The sequence below is a fragment of the Microplitis mediator genome, chromosome 9, assembly GCF_029852145.1.
Source record: "Microplitis mediator isolate UGA2020A chromosome 9, iyMicMedi2.1, whole genome shotgun sequence".
In the NCBI taxonomy this organism is placed as follows: domain Eukaryota; kingdom Metazoa; phylum Arthropoda; class Insecta; order Hymenoptera; family Braconidae; genus Microplitis; species Microplitis mediator.
The window spans coordinates 18301449-18319005 of record NC_079977.1 but is presented as its reverse complement, the minus strand read 5'-3'; the positions used below and the strand labels follow the sequence as shown (position 1 = coordinate 18319005).

The following is a 17557-nucleotide window of genomic DNA, read 5'->3' as shown; positions in this document are numbered from 1 at the left end:
TTTTCAGTTCCATGAATGCTCTTTCGGTATCCTCTAAAACTTATTTTATTTTGAGTAATTATTTTTTTATATTAAAAATTAATCATATAAATGAAAATTTATAGTCATAACGACTCTCTCTACAAACTTCCTTTCAAGTTCGATCTACATACTTAATTTACTCGAATAAAATATATTCTCATTGATACTCACAATCATCGTCAAACTGAAAGTCTTTATTTTTCATATTTTATTTTATATTTTTAGATATATAGTGTATTATATAATACAATATACAATTCAATATCTTGAGATTCTCCAACGTCAATTATATAAAAAAATATATTTAACAATATAATATTTAATACATAAAAAAATATATTCTATTATATATCATTCCAATATATGTAAATTTATAATGAATTTTATAAGTTAAAAATTATATTTTATAATTATATTACATATTATGAAAATATGTATATATTTTTTTATAATTTAAATTATAAATCAAAGTATAACTTTGAATTTATATAAATATTATATTTTATTATACATACATTTTTGCCGTTTTATAAAATTATATATTTACGGTATATTTTGTTATATATAATCAAAATATATGTTATTTTCATGCGGGTAAATGAAACTTTTGAACCTGTTTCCGAGAAAAAACATCGGTCTGTCAGTTGACCCTGCGGGCCAGCCCCAAAACTTCCCGCTGTTTTCGAGCTCGCTGAGCTCGAAAACATTATTGTGAATATATTTTCGAGCTCTTCGAGCTCGCAAATACTTTTGTATGCCATTGTTTTGTAAAAAACCATTTTTTAGCATTTCTTTCTTCCACGATATCTCGCGAACGAATTAACCGATTTTGATGGTTGAGGTGGCAATCGACGCGTTTTATCAAGTTCTAAAGCTGGTCGAATTTTGAAATTGATTTATTCAGCCGTTTTTGAGAAATTTCAAAAAAACCAAGGAAAAAATTTTTTTTGAATTCTTTCGTCAACGGTTTCTCTTGAACGAATGAACCGATTTTGATGGTTGAGGTGGCATTCGACGCGGCTTATAGAGTTTTAGAGCTGATTAGATTTTGGAATCAATCCATCGAGCAAATTGGAAGTTATCCAAATAAAACATTTTTGAAAAAATTTTATTTTTGAAATATCTCTGAACGCACCCTACCGATTAAGTTCAAAGTTCTACGGCCTCAAGACATTAACAAGCCGCGTCGAATGACACCTCAACGATCAAAATCGGTTCATCCGTTCAAGAGTTATGAATATTTACATACATACATACACTCGGACATCATCGTGAAATTAGTCAGGATAGCTTCCTAGGACCTCGAAACGTCGACATCTGATGGAAATTCGATTTTCGTAAATCGGACCGAAACCAATAACTTCCCGAATTTTTGAAAATTTACAATTTTCTTAGCGGGAAGTTAAAAAAGTCTGTTATTTTTTGGATCACTCTAATCTGCACACGCAATAAGTAAAAAGCTCATGCGCGTCAGATGCGAAAAACGAAACCGAGTGTATACATCAATATTAATGATTAAATTTTTCAGTCTGCGTCGCACATTCGCTTTACTTGCAATTCAAACCATACGTTGGTCTAAATATATTTATTAAACTATTAAATAAATAAGTATAAAAAAAATGGCGATCAAAAGATTAGAATCTTGCTGTTGTTGTTTCGATTTGAAAACAGGAGTTTTGGTCATCGGAATTTTGAGTATTGTAAGTTTTTTGACTATACAAATAAATAGTATAATAATAATTTATGTAGAGTAAAAAAAATAAATTTAATTATGTTTGAAGGTAATAGCTATCGGTGGGTTAATCGAAGTACCAATTTCTTATAATGCAGCATGTTCCGGCCATAGAACTATCGACAATAATGTAGAATGTGCTAAAGCGAGTTCAAAATTGGGCTCCTCAATAAGCAGTGGAGTTATTGGGATTATCTTGATGTCTCTAACCATCTATGGATCTCAAGCGGTAATACTTCTATATATATATATATATATATATATATTAGGGTGGCGCAAAAAAACCGACTATTTTTTTTTTTTTCATCTCTTATGAAAATTTGTTAGTTTAAGATGTTTTAAGAAGCCTCTCCACAAATCAGCTCGATAAAAAATTTTTAAGAGGTCGCTCACGAATTTTGAAAATACAAAAAATGATCGAAATTCGGATTTTTATTTTACTATTTTTTTTTTTCTCGTGGCAGCAATAGTTTATATTTGTAAAATCATGACTATGCTGAAAATTTCAGCCCAATATTTAAATATTTAAACGGCGCTCAAGAATTTTGAATGTTTCCGAGCGCAGTCTCTTGGACGTTTTTGAGTGACCCTTAAATATTAATAATAAAGCTTCTCGATTTTTTCACCATCAATTTGCATGACAATGAATGAAAATATAACCCGAGAAATATAAATAATAAGTTATTTACATACTTTTTTATTTTTTTATTAAATTTGTAGGTTTTTTCGCTTATTCAAAACTTACCAAATTTTATTGTTTAAGACTGTCCTGTATATTTTTGGTTATGCAAAAGTTATATTTAAGTGGAATGACAATAATTGAGTTATAAAAACTAATTGAAACTATTAGTTACATTTTATCAGTTAATATTCGAAATTCTTGAGCGCCGGTTAAATATTTAAATTTTGGGCTGAAATTTTCAGCATAGTCATAATTTTACAAATATAAACTATTGCTGCCACGAGAAAAAAAAATTTTTTTAAATAAAAATCCGAATTTCGATCATTTTTGATATTGTCAAAATTCGTGAGCGACCTCTTAAAAATTTTTAATTGAGCTGATTTGTGGAGAGGCTTCTTAAAACATCGTAAACCAACAAATTTTTATGTGAGATGGAAAAAAAAAAATAGTCGGTTTTTTTGCGCCACCCTAATATATATATATATATATATATATATATATATATATATATATATATATATATATATATATATATATATTAGACTGATTCAATAAAATTGACTACTTTTTTCTTGAAGCTCACTGTTAAATAGTTGCAGGGAGGTAGAATAAGATGCCTTTTAAGAGATGAACTGTGAATATCAATATTTAGAGATCGCTCATCGCAATTTTCTATTTCCCATTTGACTAACATAGGAAAAAATAAACCTTTAAGCTTAGAATTTTATACCTCGGCAATGTCTTATTGTACGGAGCAGGTCAGCATTTGATTTTGTAGGAATTGAACACTCTACAAAAAAAGTAACTCCATCATTTTTTGGTAAATTCATCTGTTCAAAAGTTATTGGAGCTTGAACTCAAATTTATAGTAAATTTCGAGATCTTTTTACTTTTCCGGCGAAACTATCGGACTTATCACAAAATGTCTTAGGACTTCTTTTGGCATGGAACCCTATGTAACTGCTGTAATACGCCCTTCTGGCATTTGGCATGCGAAATTCAAAATGACGTCATAAAAGAGCAGGGCGGGGTAATAGATTCGTTGGTGGCTTGAATCATTCAGTAGGGATATATACTTCCCCGTTTTACCAAAATTTCATGATCTTACTCTCTAAACATGAATTAGTGGAAATTTCATTAATTACGTTAGTGAAGCAGTATTCACTTCATAATCAGTGTATTTAAATAACAAATTAGTGAATTCTCACTAATAAATTTAGTACTATAATTTTCACTAGCAAATTAGTGATTTTCACTACTGAACTAGCGATATTTTCATAATTTCTACAAGTAAAACTGTTATTCACTTCTTAATTTATGAATTTCACAATTTCAATAGTAACCATAACTAGCAAATAATTAAATATTTTACTAGATATAAATATAATTAATAATTGTGGTACTATTTTTAAAAATTTTGATAAAAAACTTTCAAAATAAACAAAAATAGAAGTACAGATCAATAACATATTTATATGAAGAGTACGTCAATCATAACATCTCGGAATTTTTATTTCTTCATCAGTTATTGTTTGGTATCATAACGAATATACTATTTACACTCACGCGATCACATGCGTAGGCCAGCGCAGTGGATAGTATCAAAGACTTTGAATCGGAAGGATGCAGGTTCGAGCCCAGCAGTCACCGGGATTTTTTCATCAATCAAAATCATGTATACTTCCTCGAAGTAATGATTCTAATACATTAATCACATTTCGGATCTAATTACAAGTGTCTTATATTTTTTTTCGCAATATAATATTTTTTTTTCACCGATGAAATCAGTGGATTCTCATATTCACTTTTCAATTTAGTGGATTCTCATGTTCACTTATCAAATCAGTGAATTCCAATATTCACATATTCATTTAGTGAATATTCACTAATTCTGCGTGGTACGATTGTAGCATAGACAATTAGTGAATATTCACTTGAAATTAGTGAAAAATCACTAATTTATATTTAAAGAGAATATAAAATTTTATAAGACAAACTTTAACCAATTAGGGGCGTATTATTTGGGCATGAGTAACATTAAATAATTTGATAGTAATAAATTTTTGGGTCTCCTGATCTCCTTCTTGTAAAGTAATGATAAGAGTAAAAATAATCTACACGGAAAGAAAATTATGGGAAGTTTTGCTATGCATTATAGGAATGGTTCCCATAATGGTATGGGAATCATTCCCATACTATTATAGGAATGGTTCCCATATTGGTATAGGAACTATTCCTATAATATTATGGGAACTATTCCCATAATGTTATGGGAACTATTCCCATAACATCATTGAATTTTTTTTTTTGCACAATAGTGTAGAAATTTCCCAAAATTTGAATTTTCTTGAATGTTTTGTGCTGACAAAAAATTCTTATTAAAAATTTTAATGTTTTTTTGCCAAATACGATTTTTTTTTTCAATGTTTGAATTTTTGTTTTTATGTTTAATAATATTTGTGTGTATTGTAGAAGTGATTACCGCACTTCTTTAAATTAATTTTTTCATGATAATATGGGAACCATTCCCATAATATTATAGGAATGGTTCCTATAATAGTATGGGAACTATTCCCATAATATTATGGGAATGATTCCCATACTATTATAGGAACCATTCCAATTGCATTATGGGAACCATTCCAATTGCATTATGGGAACCATTCCAATTGCATTATGGGAATCATTCCCATAATATTATGGGAATAGTTCCCATACTATTATAGGAACCATTCCCATAATATTATGGGAATGGTTCCTATAATATTATAGAAAGTATTCCTATAAATTATAGGAACCATTCCTATAGTGTTATGGGTATCATTCCCATAATTATAGGAACCATTCCTATAGTGTTATGGGTATCATTCCCATAATTATAGGAACTATTCCTATAATTATGGGAAACACTTCTATAATTATAGGAACCGCTCCCATAATTTATGGTCGTAATTCCTATGATGGTATTGGAAAAAATTTCACAAAATTATGAGAACCGCTGCCATAATTTTCTTTCCGCGTAACACGTTTTGTTTTAATTGAAAAAAAAAAATTAAAGTCGTGAATTCACATGAATTAAAAAAAATTTGATCTATTTTATATCCCGTAGCAATTTGAAATAAAAAATTTATTGTAATCATGATTGATGGCTTATGAGTAGAGATTAAATTACTGTAATTGTAATTAATTTTCGATTCATTTACTTTTACAGGAAAATTACCGATTCATGCTGCCAGCTATAATATTGCAAGCAATTGGCCTAGTGATAATGTCTATTATCTTTTGGTATTTTATAATTATAATCTTCATATTTTCTGTTGGATATGGATTTTTAGCATTATTCATAACCCATTTAATATTAGGTAAGCAATTATATATTTAAATACTATCCCGTATGAGAAAAAAACTAAGTAACACTATCGAGAATGCATTAGTGTCAAATAGTGTTTTATTAGCGATCGTTACTACTCCGACCAGTAACTCTTGCAACACAATTGAATTGATTACTGCATATCAGGCTATCAATAGCGTTGATTAGAAGTCCGATTAGTGAGTCAACATCACTATTGAAAGTGATATCAGTATCGATCGTGTTTCAAATAAAAAAAGCTCTAACCTTAAAATTTTATATTCCATCTCTATATGAATACAGTGAAAATTTATAAATGGCTCAATCATGTCGATTAATTAAGAGACGTGTTCGAGTCGCGCCAAGTATGCATCGAACAATGTGAGAGCGCGAGAATTTTAACCGTGTATCAACACCGGAATCAACTATTAATTTGTTGAGATCTAAATTTAATTATTAAATTTAAGAAAATTTGTTGAATTTAGATCTACAATGACATCAGATACATTAAATTTTTATCGGGTTACACTATCGATACTACACTGTGAAAAATTACTAACAAATTTCACTATGGGTGCATAGTAACACCGGACTACCCGAGTCAAAATTAAAACAGTAGTTTGAGCCTCCAAAGCCTCAGTTCTTTTGATGTTGGACTTGCCGCTGAATGTAATATGTTATTTAAGTCCTCGATGTCCTAAAAGTAGCATATGGAGGAGTAAATCACTTTTTTAAAATGGTATTTTAACCCTCCATGGCCTACCATACTTTTAATCTACAACTTCGAATGAGCTCAATTCTTTAGCATGATATTATTATTATAATAATATCTGCGTTATAAATACATAAAGATATTTCCAACTGATCGTGAGCGTCCGAGTAGCAGTGCGGCAGTGGTTGTGCTTCATATTCGTAAGGTCGTGGTTTCGAATCCCGGCGGCAGCAGATTAGTTTTCAGCAATTTTTTTCAAATTCTTTGGCAGTTTCAGTTTTCCAATACATCGTTTGTATTTATTGTTCACATAAAATAATTAATTAATCATATACTAATAAGTCAAAGGCTCTAATTATTCAATTCGAATTTCGAATGACTTAGTACTATTCTATTCGAATGCCTACTCGTATAACTTTCGCTATTATTATTAATATTTTAAATTTTATTATTTTGAAACTTACAACAAAACATTTATTACTAAGAAATTATTTTTGGAATTTTTAAATTTCAAATTTTTTTCGATCATGGCAGCCATTTATAATTAGTGGCCCCCTTTTCCCTTCTGTTTCTTTGCCAATTGTACGCGATCCAATAAGAGTCTTTCTCGATCTATAAATTTAGGCTCTGGAGGTTTATTTTACCTTTTTAAAAAGATGATTTGAACCTAAACTTGGTAAAAGCGGACAAAGTTACCACATTTAGGTTCAAATCACCTTTTTAATGCATGGATCTTCATATTCTAAAAAGATGATTTGAACCTCCTTACCATGGTGTAAGATTTGGAGGCTCAAATCACCTTTTTGATTTTGACTCGGAAAAAGTCTCATTCTATGTTTTCTCTCCCCTCCCTTATCTATCTAAAATTTTTAAAAGTCCGAAACAAAACTTTTCATTCGTTGAAGATTTTGAGGTCTTACTTATAATTCAAAATCGATAAATTATTCGCATTAAGACCTCATAGTTCTCATTGAGGATTTTGAGTACTAAAGTAGAGTTACGTTCTGGGTGGCAAATAAAATATCAAAGGAATTGAGGCTTTTTAGGACTAAACTAGAATTTGTTTTTGGACTCGGGATGACACTAAAAATACTGAGAACACTTAACGAACTAATTACACTAAGGCATTAGTGCGCGAAAAAGCTAAACAAGTAGTTTCTCATTAGTGTTTTCCAATAGTGTTCATTAGCATTTTTCCGTTAGGGCTCCAATCAATTTAATTAACGTATGGTAACTAATTTCTGAATTGTTTCAGTATTTTGTGTATATTTTTGGCTGGTTATGTACAGCCGTTGTGAAGAAATCAAGAACATGAGTTATACAGCAGCTGACATCGCATAAATTATTAACTTATGATTAAATAATTGAATTTTTTTTCAGTTATTTTTATATTTAAGTATATTTTTGATATTCCCGCGTAAAAAAAATTCGTTCCAAAAAGATTCCAAAAACGTTCCGCATGTGGAACTTCTAAACATGAGACAGATTAGAACTTCGAATGGAACTTTTTTGGAATATTAGTAATTTTGATAGTAAAAAAAAAGTTTTTATGAGCAAATTTAGAGTAAAAAAAGGACGTTTTTGGAATTTTATATGGACATTCCAAATAAGCTCCAGAATCACCACTTTTGACTTTTTTATGGACTAAAAAAGGCGTTCCAAAAACTTTCCAAAATTACTACTTTTGCATCTTTTGAAGACTAAAGACATTCTAAAAACATGCCAAAATAGTTCAAAAATCTACTTTTGAATTTTTTATAGAACAAAAAAAAAGTCCATGATAACTTCCAAAAACGTTCCAAAAACGTCCTTTTTTGACTCTAAATTTGCTCATAAAAACCTTTTTTTAATATCAAAATTACTAACGTTCCAAAAAAGTTCCATTCGAAGTTCTAATCCGTCTCACTTTTAGAAGTTCCACGTGCGGAACTTTTTTGGAATCTTTTTGGAACGAATTTTTTTTACACGAATTATATATCATATACTTTTGCTATACTGAAGTATTTAAGCTTCCCGGGAAAAAAAATTATATATAATTATATGTGAAACATGGCGCAATATAATTACATATAATTATCTACAATTAAATATAAATACATACAATTGTATACGATTTTATTTATAAAAATCACATTATATATATTTATATATAATACCATATAATTATATTGGGCCATTTTTTATATATAATTATAGGGGAGACCGGGCAGGGCGGCTCCCCTAAGCCGATTATTAATTTTTGTGGCTTTCGACTCTGAAAAAAAATTTTGAAAGAAGCTCCCCTCCATAAAATGATAAATTTATTTTTTTGGCTGTCCCGGGTGTCACGCGTAGAGCTAAAAAAATTTTTGATCAAAATTTCAGGGGGGGGGGTCTTTGCCCCGGTCTCCCCTATATAATTATATATTATTTTATCTAATTATATATTGATTACACATGATTAGATATTAATCGCATATAATTATATACAATCATGTATAATTATATATAATTTTTTTTACCTGAGTTCTTATTTAAAAAAAAAACAATAGTGGGCTCAAATTAATTTTTGACTGCAAAACTTCAGCGTTTAATTAGTTAATGCGACGTAGCATTCAGTACTGAAAATGACAATATTTCATAAGCCTGAATCCAAAAGGATTACATTGATTTTTTTTCTCATTAATGGATAATAATATTTATTATATATATATTTATACTTATATTTATATTTAATATGCGCTTATTTGATAAAGTTTTTGAGACGGCATCAAAAATTGAAAGCTCTGTCCATATTTACAAGTAACTATTTACAAAACTTATTATATGCCAAATGCATATATATATATATATACATGTATATGAATCCGTTTATGTGGAGGATGAAATTCTCTGATAATAATGAAAGTATTAAGTATTAAATATTTTGAAATCTTAAAAATATTGTTGAAGTTGAATATAAAGACATTGTATTGCTAGTTATTGATATAAATTAATATATTTAGTCAATTATATGACAATTTTAAGCTTCATTTTTTAAAATTAGCTTAAAGATTGAACTATGGCCTGAAAAGTGGAGCCTTATGATGATTTTGGAACTGTGATAATTTGGAGGAATATATAAAAGTTCGAAATATTTTCATATTTTGAACTAAAAAAGTAAATATTCTATATGTTTATTCGTAATTATTTACTGAACTATCAGTGTGTTGGTAGACAAACATACAGAATGTAACCCTGATCAAAAATATTGATTGAAAACAATTGAGAAGCGATCGCTCCATGCAAACTGTATATTTATATATACAAACAAAAAAATTGAAATCAATTGAAATTATTGAAAAGAATTCGAATTTCATCACTTTTAATTAATTTCAATCAATATTTTTAAACAGGGAAAGATTCAATTTTCGTTTTTGAGCTGTAACTCTTGGATAGTTTTTTAAAATTGTATTTAATACTGTAGTTCAAGCTATTTTATGAGTACTAAAAAGTTCTATGGTAATTTTGGAGTTATTATTATGGAAAGAAAAAGTTTATTTGTTTGGAAATTTAATAAAACTCGAACGAAAGCAGAGTGATTTAAAAAAAAGGTTTAAAGCTTATATAAGAAACCGAAAAAAAATTTTGAAAATGAGCTATAAATTTTTTCTGGAACCAAAGGAAATTTAATTTCTCTTCAAATCGCTCTACATGAAAAGAAAATTATGGAAACAGTTCCCATGATTCTATAAAATTTTTTCCTATACCAACACAGGAATTATGACCATAAATTATGGGAGCAGTTCCTATAATTATAGGAATGTCTCTTATAATTATTGGAACAGTTGCTATAATTATGGGAACGCTACTCATAACACTATAGGAATGTTTCCTATAATTATAGGAATGGTTCCTATAATAGTACAGGAACTATTCCCATAATATTATAAGAATGGTTTCCATAATGCTATTGGAATAGTTCCTATACCATTACGGGAATCATTCCCATAATATATAGGAATGAACTCTGTACACGGAAAGAAAATTATGGCAGCGGTTCCCATAATTTTGTGAAATTTTTTCCTATACCATCATAGGAATTACGACCATAAATTATGGGAGCGGTTCCTATAATTATAGGAATGTTTCCCATAATTATAGGAATAGTTCCTATAATTATGGGAATGATACCCATAACACCATAGGAATGGTTCCTATAATTATAGGAATGGTTCCTATAATTTATAGAAATACTTTCTATAATATCATGGGAATCATTCCTATAATTCATGGGAATGGTTCCTATAATTTATAGGAACCATTCCCATAAATCATAGGAACTATTCCCATACTATTATAGGAACCATTCCTATAATATTATGGGAATGGTTCCCATATTATCATGAAAAAATTAATTTAAAGAAGTGCGGTAATCACTTCCACAATACACAGAAATATTATTAAACATAAAAACAAAAATTCAAACATTGAAAAAAAAAATCGTAATTGGCAAAAAAACATTAAAATTTTTAACAAGAATAATTTGTCAGCACAAAACATTCCGAAAATTCAAATTGTGGGAAATTTCTACACTATTGTGCAAAAAAATAATTAAATGATATTATAGGGATGGTTCCCATAACATTATGGGAATAGTTCCCATAATATTATAAGAATAGTTCCTATACCAATATGGGAACCATTCCCATAATAGTATGGGAATGATTCCTATACCATTATGGGAATGGTTCCCATAATGGTATGGAAACTATTCTCATACTATCATGGGGATGGTTCCTATAATATACGGGAACCATCCCTATAGTAGTATAGGTACTATTCCCATACCATTATGGGAACCATTCCCATAATGCATAGCAAAACTTCCCATAATTTTCTTTCCGTGTACTTTATAGGGATCATTCTCATAGATTATAGGAACCATTCACATAACATTATAGGAATGGTTCCTGTAATTATAGGAATGGTTCCTTTTATTCATAAGAATCGCTCCTACAATATAATGGGAATCATACCCATAATGTATAGGAATGAACGATATATTTTATAGGAATCATTCCCATACTATTATGAGAACTATCCACATAATGCATAGCAAAAGTTTCCACAATTTTCTTTCCATGTAGACTTCGTATAAAAAAAATTCAAAAAATTTTTTTCAGCTTCCAAATAATTACCAGCTCCGAAAGTGTATATCTCGAGCTTAAAATCATTTTCTTTCTGTCTAAATCCAACTATTTTGACCAATGCTACAGCTTTTTAAATTTTACTTATTTTTATAAACGATAACAAACTACAGAATTACTTATTTGGTCAGTAAATCAGCTTGTAAAATAAATAAATACCGTTTGCATGTAAATGTTTGCATTTAAAGCCGTTAATGCGAATACGGCAAAATAAAATTCAAAAAAAGTAAATAAAAAAAAATACTCATACTGAAATAATAATCATTTATTCCTTACTACAATCTGTTATTTTCAACCCCCAGTTACTGAGCACTGATTGTTCCACCGACCAGCAGAGGCGCGACTGTAGCGTCTTCTCTACCCTCCGCACTACTTGTACATATTATACATTTTCCGCATATTCAATACAAAAGAATCTAACACGAGGCCTACGATAGCCAATAAGAGAACAGAGAAATTAAATTTCTCCTTACAAAAAATTTTTTTTGGTGCTATCGCAAAATAATTTCGGTTCAAAATAACAATAAAATTCAAATTAGACTCCAACGTTACCTAAATTTTGTCCATCTTTCGCTACTTTTTTTTTTTCATAAATAAGCTTTTGTAAAATCGAACCTATCTATCAGTCGAAGCGATAAGTGAAAAGCTCATGCGCGTCAGATGCTAAACTGGAATCGAGTTATCTACCGCAATATTAATGATTAAATTTCTCAGTCTGCTTCGAACAGTCGCTTGGAATTCAAACCTACGACGGTCTAAAAAAATTTATTTAACTATTGAATAATTAAGTTTACAAATATGGCGTTTCAAAAATTTGAAGGCTGCTGTTGTTGTTTAGATTTAAAAACTGGAGTTATGGTTATCGGTATTTTGGGTATCGTAAGTTTTCAAATAATAAAATAATAATTTATGCAAAGTAAAAAATAATGAATTTTGTTCGAAGGTATTAAATGTCGGCGGTTTAATTGAGGCACCAATTGCTTACAATAACGCATGTTCGGGCAATAGAACTGTCGAAAATAATCGTATTTGCGCCAAAGCAAGTTCACAATTGGGCACGTCAATAAGCGGTGAAGTTATTGGGATTACTTTGATGGCACTGACAATCTACGGATCTCAAACGGTAATTTTTAATTATAATTTTCTTACTGCACGGAGAAAACAAGTCTCGGAATTATTTTAATATTTCATACACTAGGCGCGAAAATTAACAATTCAAAATTTTTGTGTCACTCAGAGAGAAATGGTCGTACGGTAAAACAAAAAAAGCAGATTGTAGTTTCAAGTATCTAATTTTCAGATTTGTCCAAATGAAAAAAATATATATACGAATTAGGGTGCGTCATTTCGGAGCAACATTTTTTTTTTATGTGCATGTGGAAAAAATCAGTTCAATACAAAAAAGAAAATTATTGCGCAAGAAAAAAATTCTATATCGATTACAAACCTAGCAGATTGAAAAATTCGATTTCCCTTTTAAATAACACGAGAAAATTTTTTTTTTAACTTTGAGTAATTTTAACCCATTAAAAAATCAATAGATCGAATAGACTAATACATATTTTTGTAGGAAATTGAACGCTCTATAAAAAAGTTCTCTTATCATTTTTTGATAAATCCATCTGTTCAAAAGTTATTAGAGCTCGAAGTAAGGTTGGAGATCTTTTTACTTTTACGGCGAAATTATCAGACTTATCACAAAATGTTACAGAGTCTTTTATGTTGACAATTTTATTCTCTACAAATTATAATCAGTAAAGTTTTTTCAAATTCCGCATTTTTTTCTAGTTATTTTCATTTCAATGTCGAGCTCTTGAAATCGATCAGAACACTACTTCTTTAAAAGCTTTGAATTAAAATGAGAATAACTAGAAAACAATGAGGAATTTGGAAAAACTTTACTGATAATAATTTGTAGAAAATATTATTGTCAACATAAAAGACTCTATAACATTTTGTGATAAGTCTGATAGTTTCGCCGGAAAAGTAAAAAGATCTCCAACCTTACTTCGAGCTCTAATAACTTTTGAACAGATGGATTTATAAAAAAATTATAAAAGCCCTTTTTTGTAGAGCGTTCAATTTCCTACAAAAATATGTAGGGGAGGGTGGGGCAGAGCGGCCCCCCTAAGCCAATTATTATTTTTTGTGGCTTTCAACCATAAGATCACTTTGCTTTTGTCCTATTTCGAACAAATTTATGGACATTTTGCCAAAATTCTGAAAAAGATTTTTTTTTTTTGTGGGGCAGAGCGGCCCCCCTTCAAAAAGTGATAAAAAAAATTTTTTTTTTCGTTTTTTTTTTTTTTAAATTGTTTTCATCATTAAGAATGTATTTCTTTCTCTTGACAACTACTTTTGGTTTTATATTACTCGAAAAAAATTTTTTAAAGCGTAAAAAATCGTTCACTCTCGATTACCTTAATTACTAATTGTTATTTAATTAAAAAAAAACCAATTCTATAATTTTACTTTATTTCAACAATTTATCAACTAAAAAAAAAAATTTAATTTTTATAAATTTTTAGTGAGCAAATTTGCCTCTTACATTGAGAAACGGCCGAAAAATATGAAAAAATAATTTTTTCGGAAGTTTCGGCTGGTCCATTTTGCCCCAGGTATTATGCGTAGGGCTAGAAATGTGGGATTATAATAATTTTTTTTTAATTTGACGATAAAAATATGAAAAAATCACTTTTTCAAAATTTTGGGCTTGTCCATTTTGCCCCAAATGTCATGCGTAGGGGTAAAAATGCGCAAACATATCGGATTTATAGTAATTAGTCGAAAAAAAAAAAATTTTTTATTTGGTCAAAATTTCCGCTCTGCCCCACCCTCCCCTTTGTTTATTCGATCTATTAATTTGTTAACGAGTTAAAAAATACTCAAAGTTAAAAAAAAATTTTTTCCCGTGTTATTTAAATGGGAACTCGAATTTTTCAATGAGCTAGGGTTGTAATCGACATAGGATTTTTTTCTTGCGCGATAATTTTTTTATTGTGTTGAACTATGATTTTTTCCACATGCACTTAAAAAAAAAATGTTGCTCCGAAATGTCGCACCCTAATGCTGATATATCGGGCAAATCTGCATATATGAGACATTAGACTGATTTAAAAAATTAAATTTTTTTTTTTCAAAAATAACCCAGAAAATATAGTTCGAGATGACGGAAAAAAACATAATGTTCAAATTTGAGCTCTTAATATTAATATTAGCAACCATCTCATCGCATTTTTCGATTTCACATTTAAGTAACATGCACCGAGAAAAATGCAAGTCAAAATTAAATAATTACAATTACAAAAAATTTGCTATATCAAATAAAAAATTACAATCCATAAAAAAAATTACGATGATTTTCCGAAAATGAGTTTTTTATTTCAATTATTACTATCTAGATTGTAATTTTCACTTATCATATTAATTACAATACAGCTTCGTTAAGTTTTCGCTTGGAAAAAATCAATATTTACTTATTCATATGAAAATAGTTCAATGTTACAAAAAGTAGAAATTGTTTTTAGAATTATTAAAAGTTAGTACGTTAGTCGCAATTTTTGTTTCGTAGTTGATGAATATTGAATCTCCAATGTAATTCTACGTTGGTTACTGTACATTTTAGAATGTTGGTAAGACAAATTCCTACTCCAGGAGATAAAATTACTATTTGAGATTGTAAAAATTACTGTCTGGAATATATCTTTCACAAAGCGCGTTAGCTAATATTTACTAAGTACACCCGAGTCAAAATTAAAAAGGTGATTTAAGCCTTCACATCCTACATGAGGGTAAGGAGGTTCAAATCATCTTTTTAGAATATAAAGATCCATGCATTAAAAAGGTGATATGAACCTAAACGTGGTAACTTTGTCCGCTTTCACCAAGCTTAGGTTCAAATCATCTTTTTAAAAAGGTAAAATAAGCCTCCAGAGCCTAAATTTATAGATCGAGAAAAACTCTCATCGGATCGCGTACAATTGGTAAAGAAACAGAAGGGAAAAGGGGGCCACTAATTATAAATGGCTGCCATGATCGAAAAAAATTTGAAATTTAAAAATTCAAAAAATAATTTCTTGGTAATAAATGTTTTGTTGTAAGTTAAAAAATAATAAAATTTAAAATATTAATAATAATAGCGGAAGTTATACGAGTAGGCGTTCGAATAGAATAGTACTAAGTCATTCGAAATTTAAATTGAATAATTAGAGCCTTTGACTTATTAGTATATGATTAATTAATTGTTTTATGTGAACAATAAATACAAACGATGTATTGGAGAACGGAAACTGCCGAAGAATTTGAAAAAAACTGCTGAAAACTAATCTGCTGCCGCCGGGATTCGAAACCACGACCTTGCGAATATGAAGCACAACCACTGCCGCACTGCTACTCGGCCGCTCGCGATCAGTTGGAAATATCTTTATGTATAACAATAATATCATGCTAAAGAATTGAGCTCATTCGAAGTTACAGATTAACAGTATGGTAGGCCATGGAGGGTTAAAATACCATTTTAAAAAGGTGATTTACTGCTTCATACGCTACTTTTAGGACATCGAGGGCTTAAAGAACATATTACATTCAGCGGCAAGTGCAACATCAAAAGAACTGAGGCTTTGGAGGCTCAAACTACTGTTTTAATTTTGACTCTGGTGCAATAGTACAAATTATCGGTACATTATAATTTTTATTTGTCGCTAGTAAATTTTATTTTGAATCTACACGGAAAGAAAATTATGGAAAGTTTTGCTATGCATTATGGGAATGGTTCCCATAATGGTATGGGAATAGTACCTATACTACTATAGGGATGGTTCCCATAATGGTATGGGAATCATTCCCATACTATGATAGGAATGGTTCCCATATTGGTATAGGAACTATTCCTATAATATTATGGGAACTATTCCGATAATGTTATGGGAACCATCCCTATAATATCATAAAATTTTTTTTTTGCACAATAGTGTAGAAATTTTCCAAAATTTGAATTTTCTTGAATGTTTTGTGCTGACAAAAAATTCTTGTTAAAAATTTTAATGTTTTTTTTGCCAAATACGATTTTTTTTTTCAATGTTTGAATTTTTGTTTTTATGTTTAATAATTTTTCTGTGTATTGTAGAAGTGATTACCGCACTTCTTTAAATTAATTTTTTCATGATAATATGGGAACCATTCCCATAATATTATAGGAATGGTTCCTATAATAGTATGGGAACTATTCCCATAATTTTATGGGAATGATTTCCATAATGGTATAGGAACCATTCCAATTGCATTATGGGAATCATTCCCATAATATTATGGGAATAGTTCCCATACTATTATAGGAACGATTCCAATTGCATTATGGGAATGGTTTCCATAATATTATAGAAAGTATTTCTATAAATTATAGGAACCATTCCTATAATTATAGGAATCATTCCTATAGTGTTATGGGTATCATTCCCATATTTATAGGAATTATTCCTATAAGTATGGGAAACATTCCTATAATTATAGGAACCGCTCCCATAATTTATGGTCGTAATTCCTATGATGGTATCGGAAAAAACTTCACAAAATTATGGGAACCGCTGCCATAATTTTCTTTCCGTGTAGTAATTTTTATAATCAATAGAAATTATTATTCTAAATAATATTTTGCAATTTTTACTTTGAGTTTTGTAGAAGTTTTGATTTTGTTTTTAACATTTCAAGATTACTTCTCTTATTGTAATTTATTTTTCAAATCAAGTGAAAATAACTTAATTTTTTTCTCCGTGGGGGAAAAATTTTAATTAAAGTTTGGAATTTTATCACTCACTAGGGAATTAGTGTATCGAAAAAATCAATGATCGTTTTTGTTGAAAATTGAACGCTCTACAAAAAAAGTCTCTTATCATTT

General features: G+C 29.3%; 1 long non-coding RNA gene across 4 annotated transcripts in view; it reads left to right on the top strand.

The window, feature by feature from the left end:
* The first annotated feature begins 1539 nt into the window (after positions 1–1539).
* The window catches only part of LOC130674380 (uncharacterized), a 28995-nt gene continuing 12977 nt past the window's right edge, over positions 1540–17557 (top strand). For all 4 annotated transcript variants that reach the window (XR_008991033.1, XR_008991032.1, XR_008991034.1 and 1 more), the window contains exons 1-5: positions 1540–1721; positions 1803–1982; positions 5647–5797; positions 7752–12543; positions 12608–12787. This is a non-coding gene — a long non-coding RNA (uncharacterized LOC130674380). The remainder of the gene's footprint in view (positions 1722–1802; positions 1983–5646; positions 5798–7751; positions 12544–12607; positions 12788–17557) is intronic.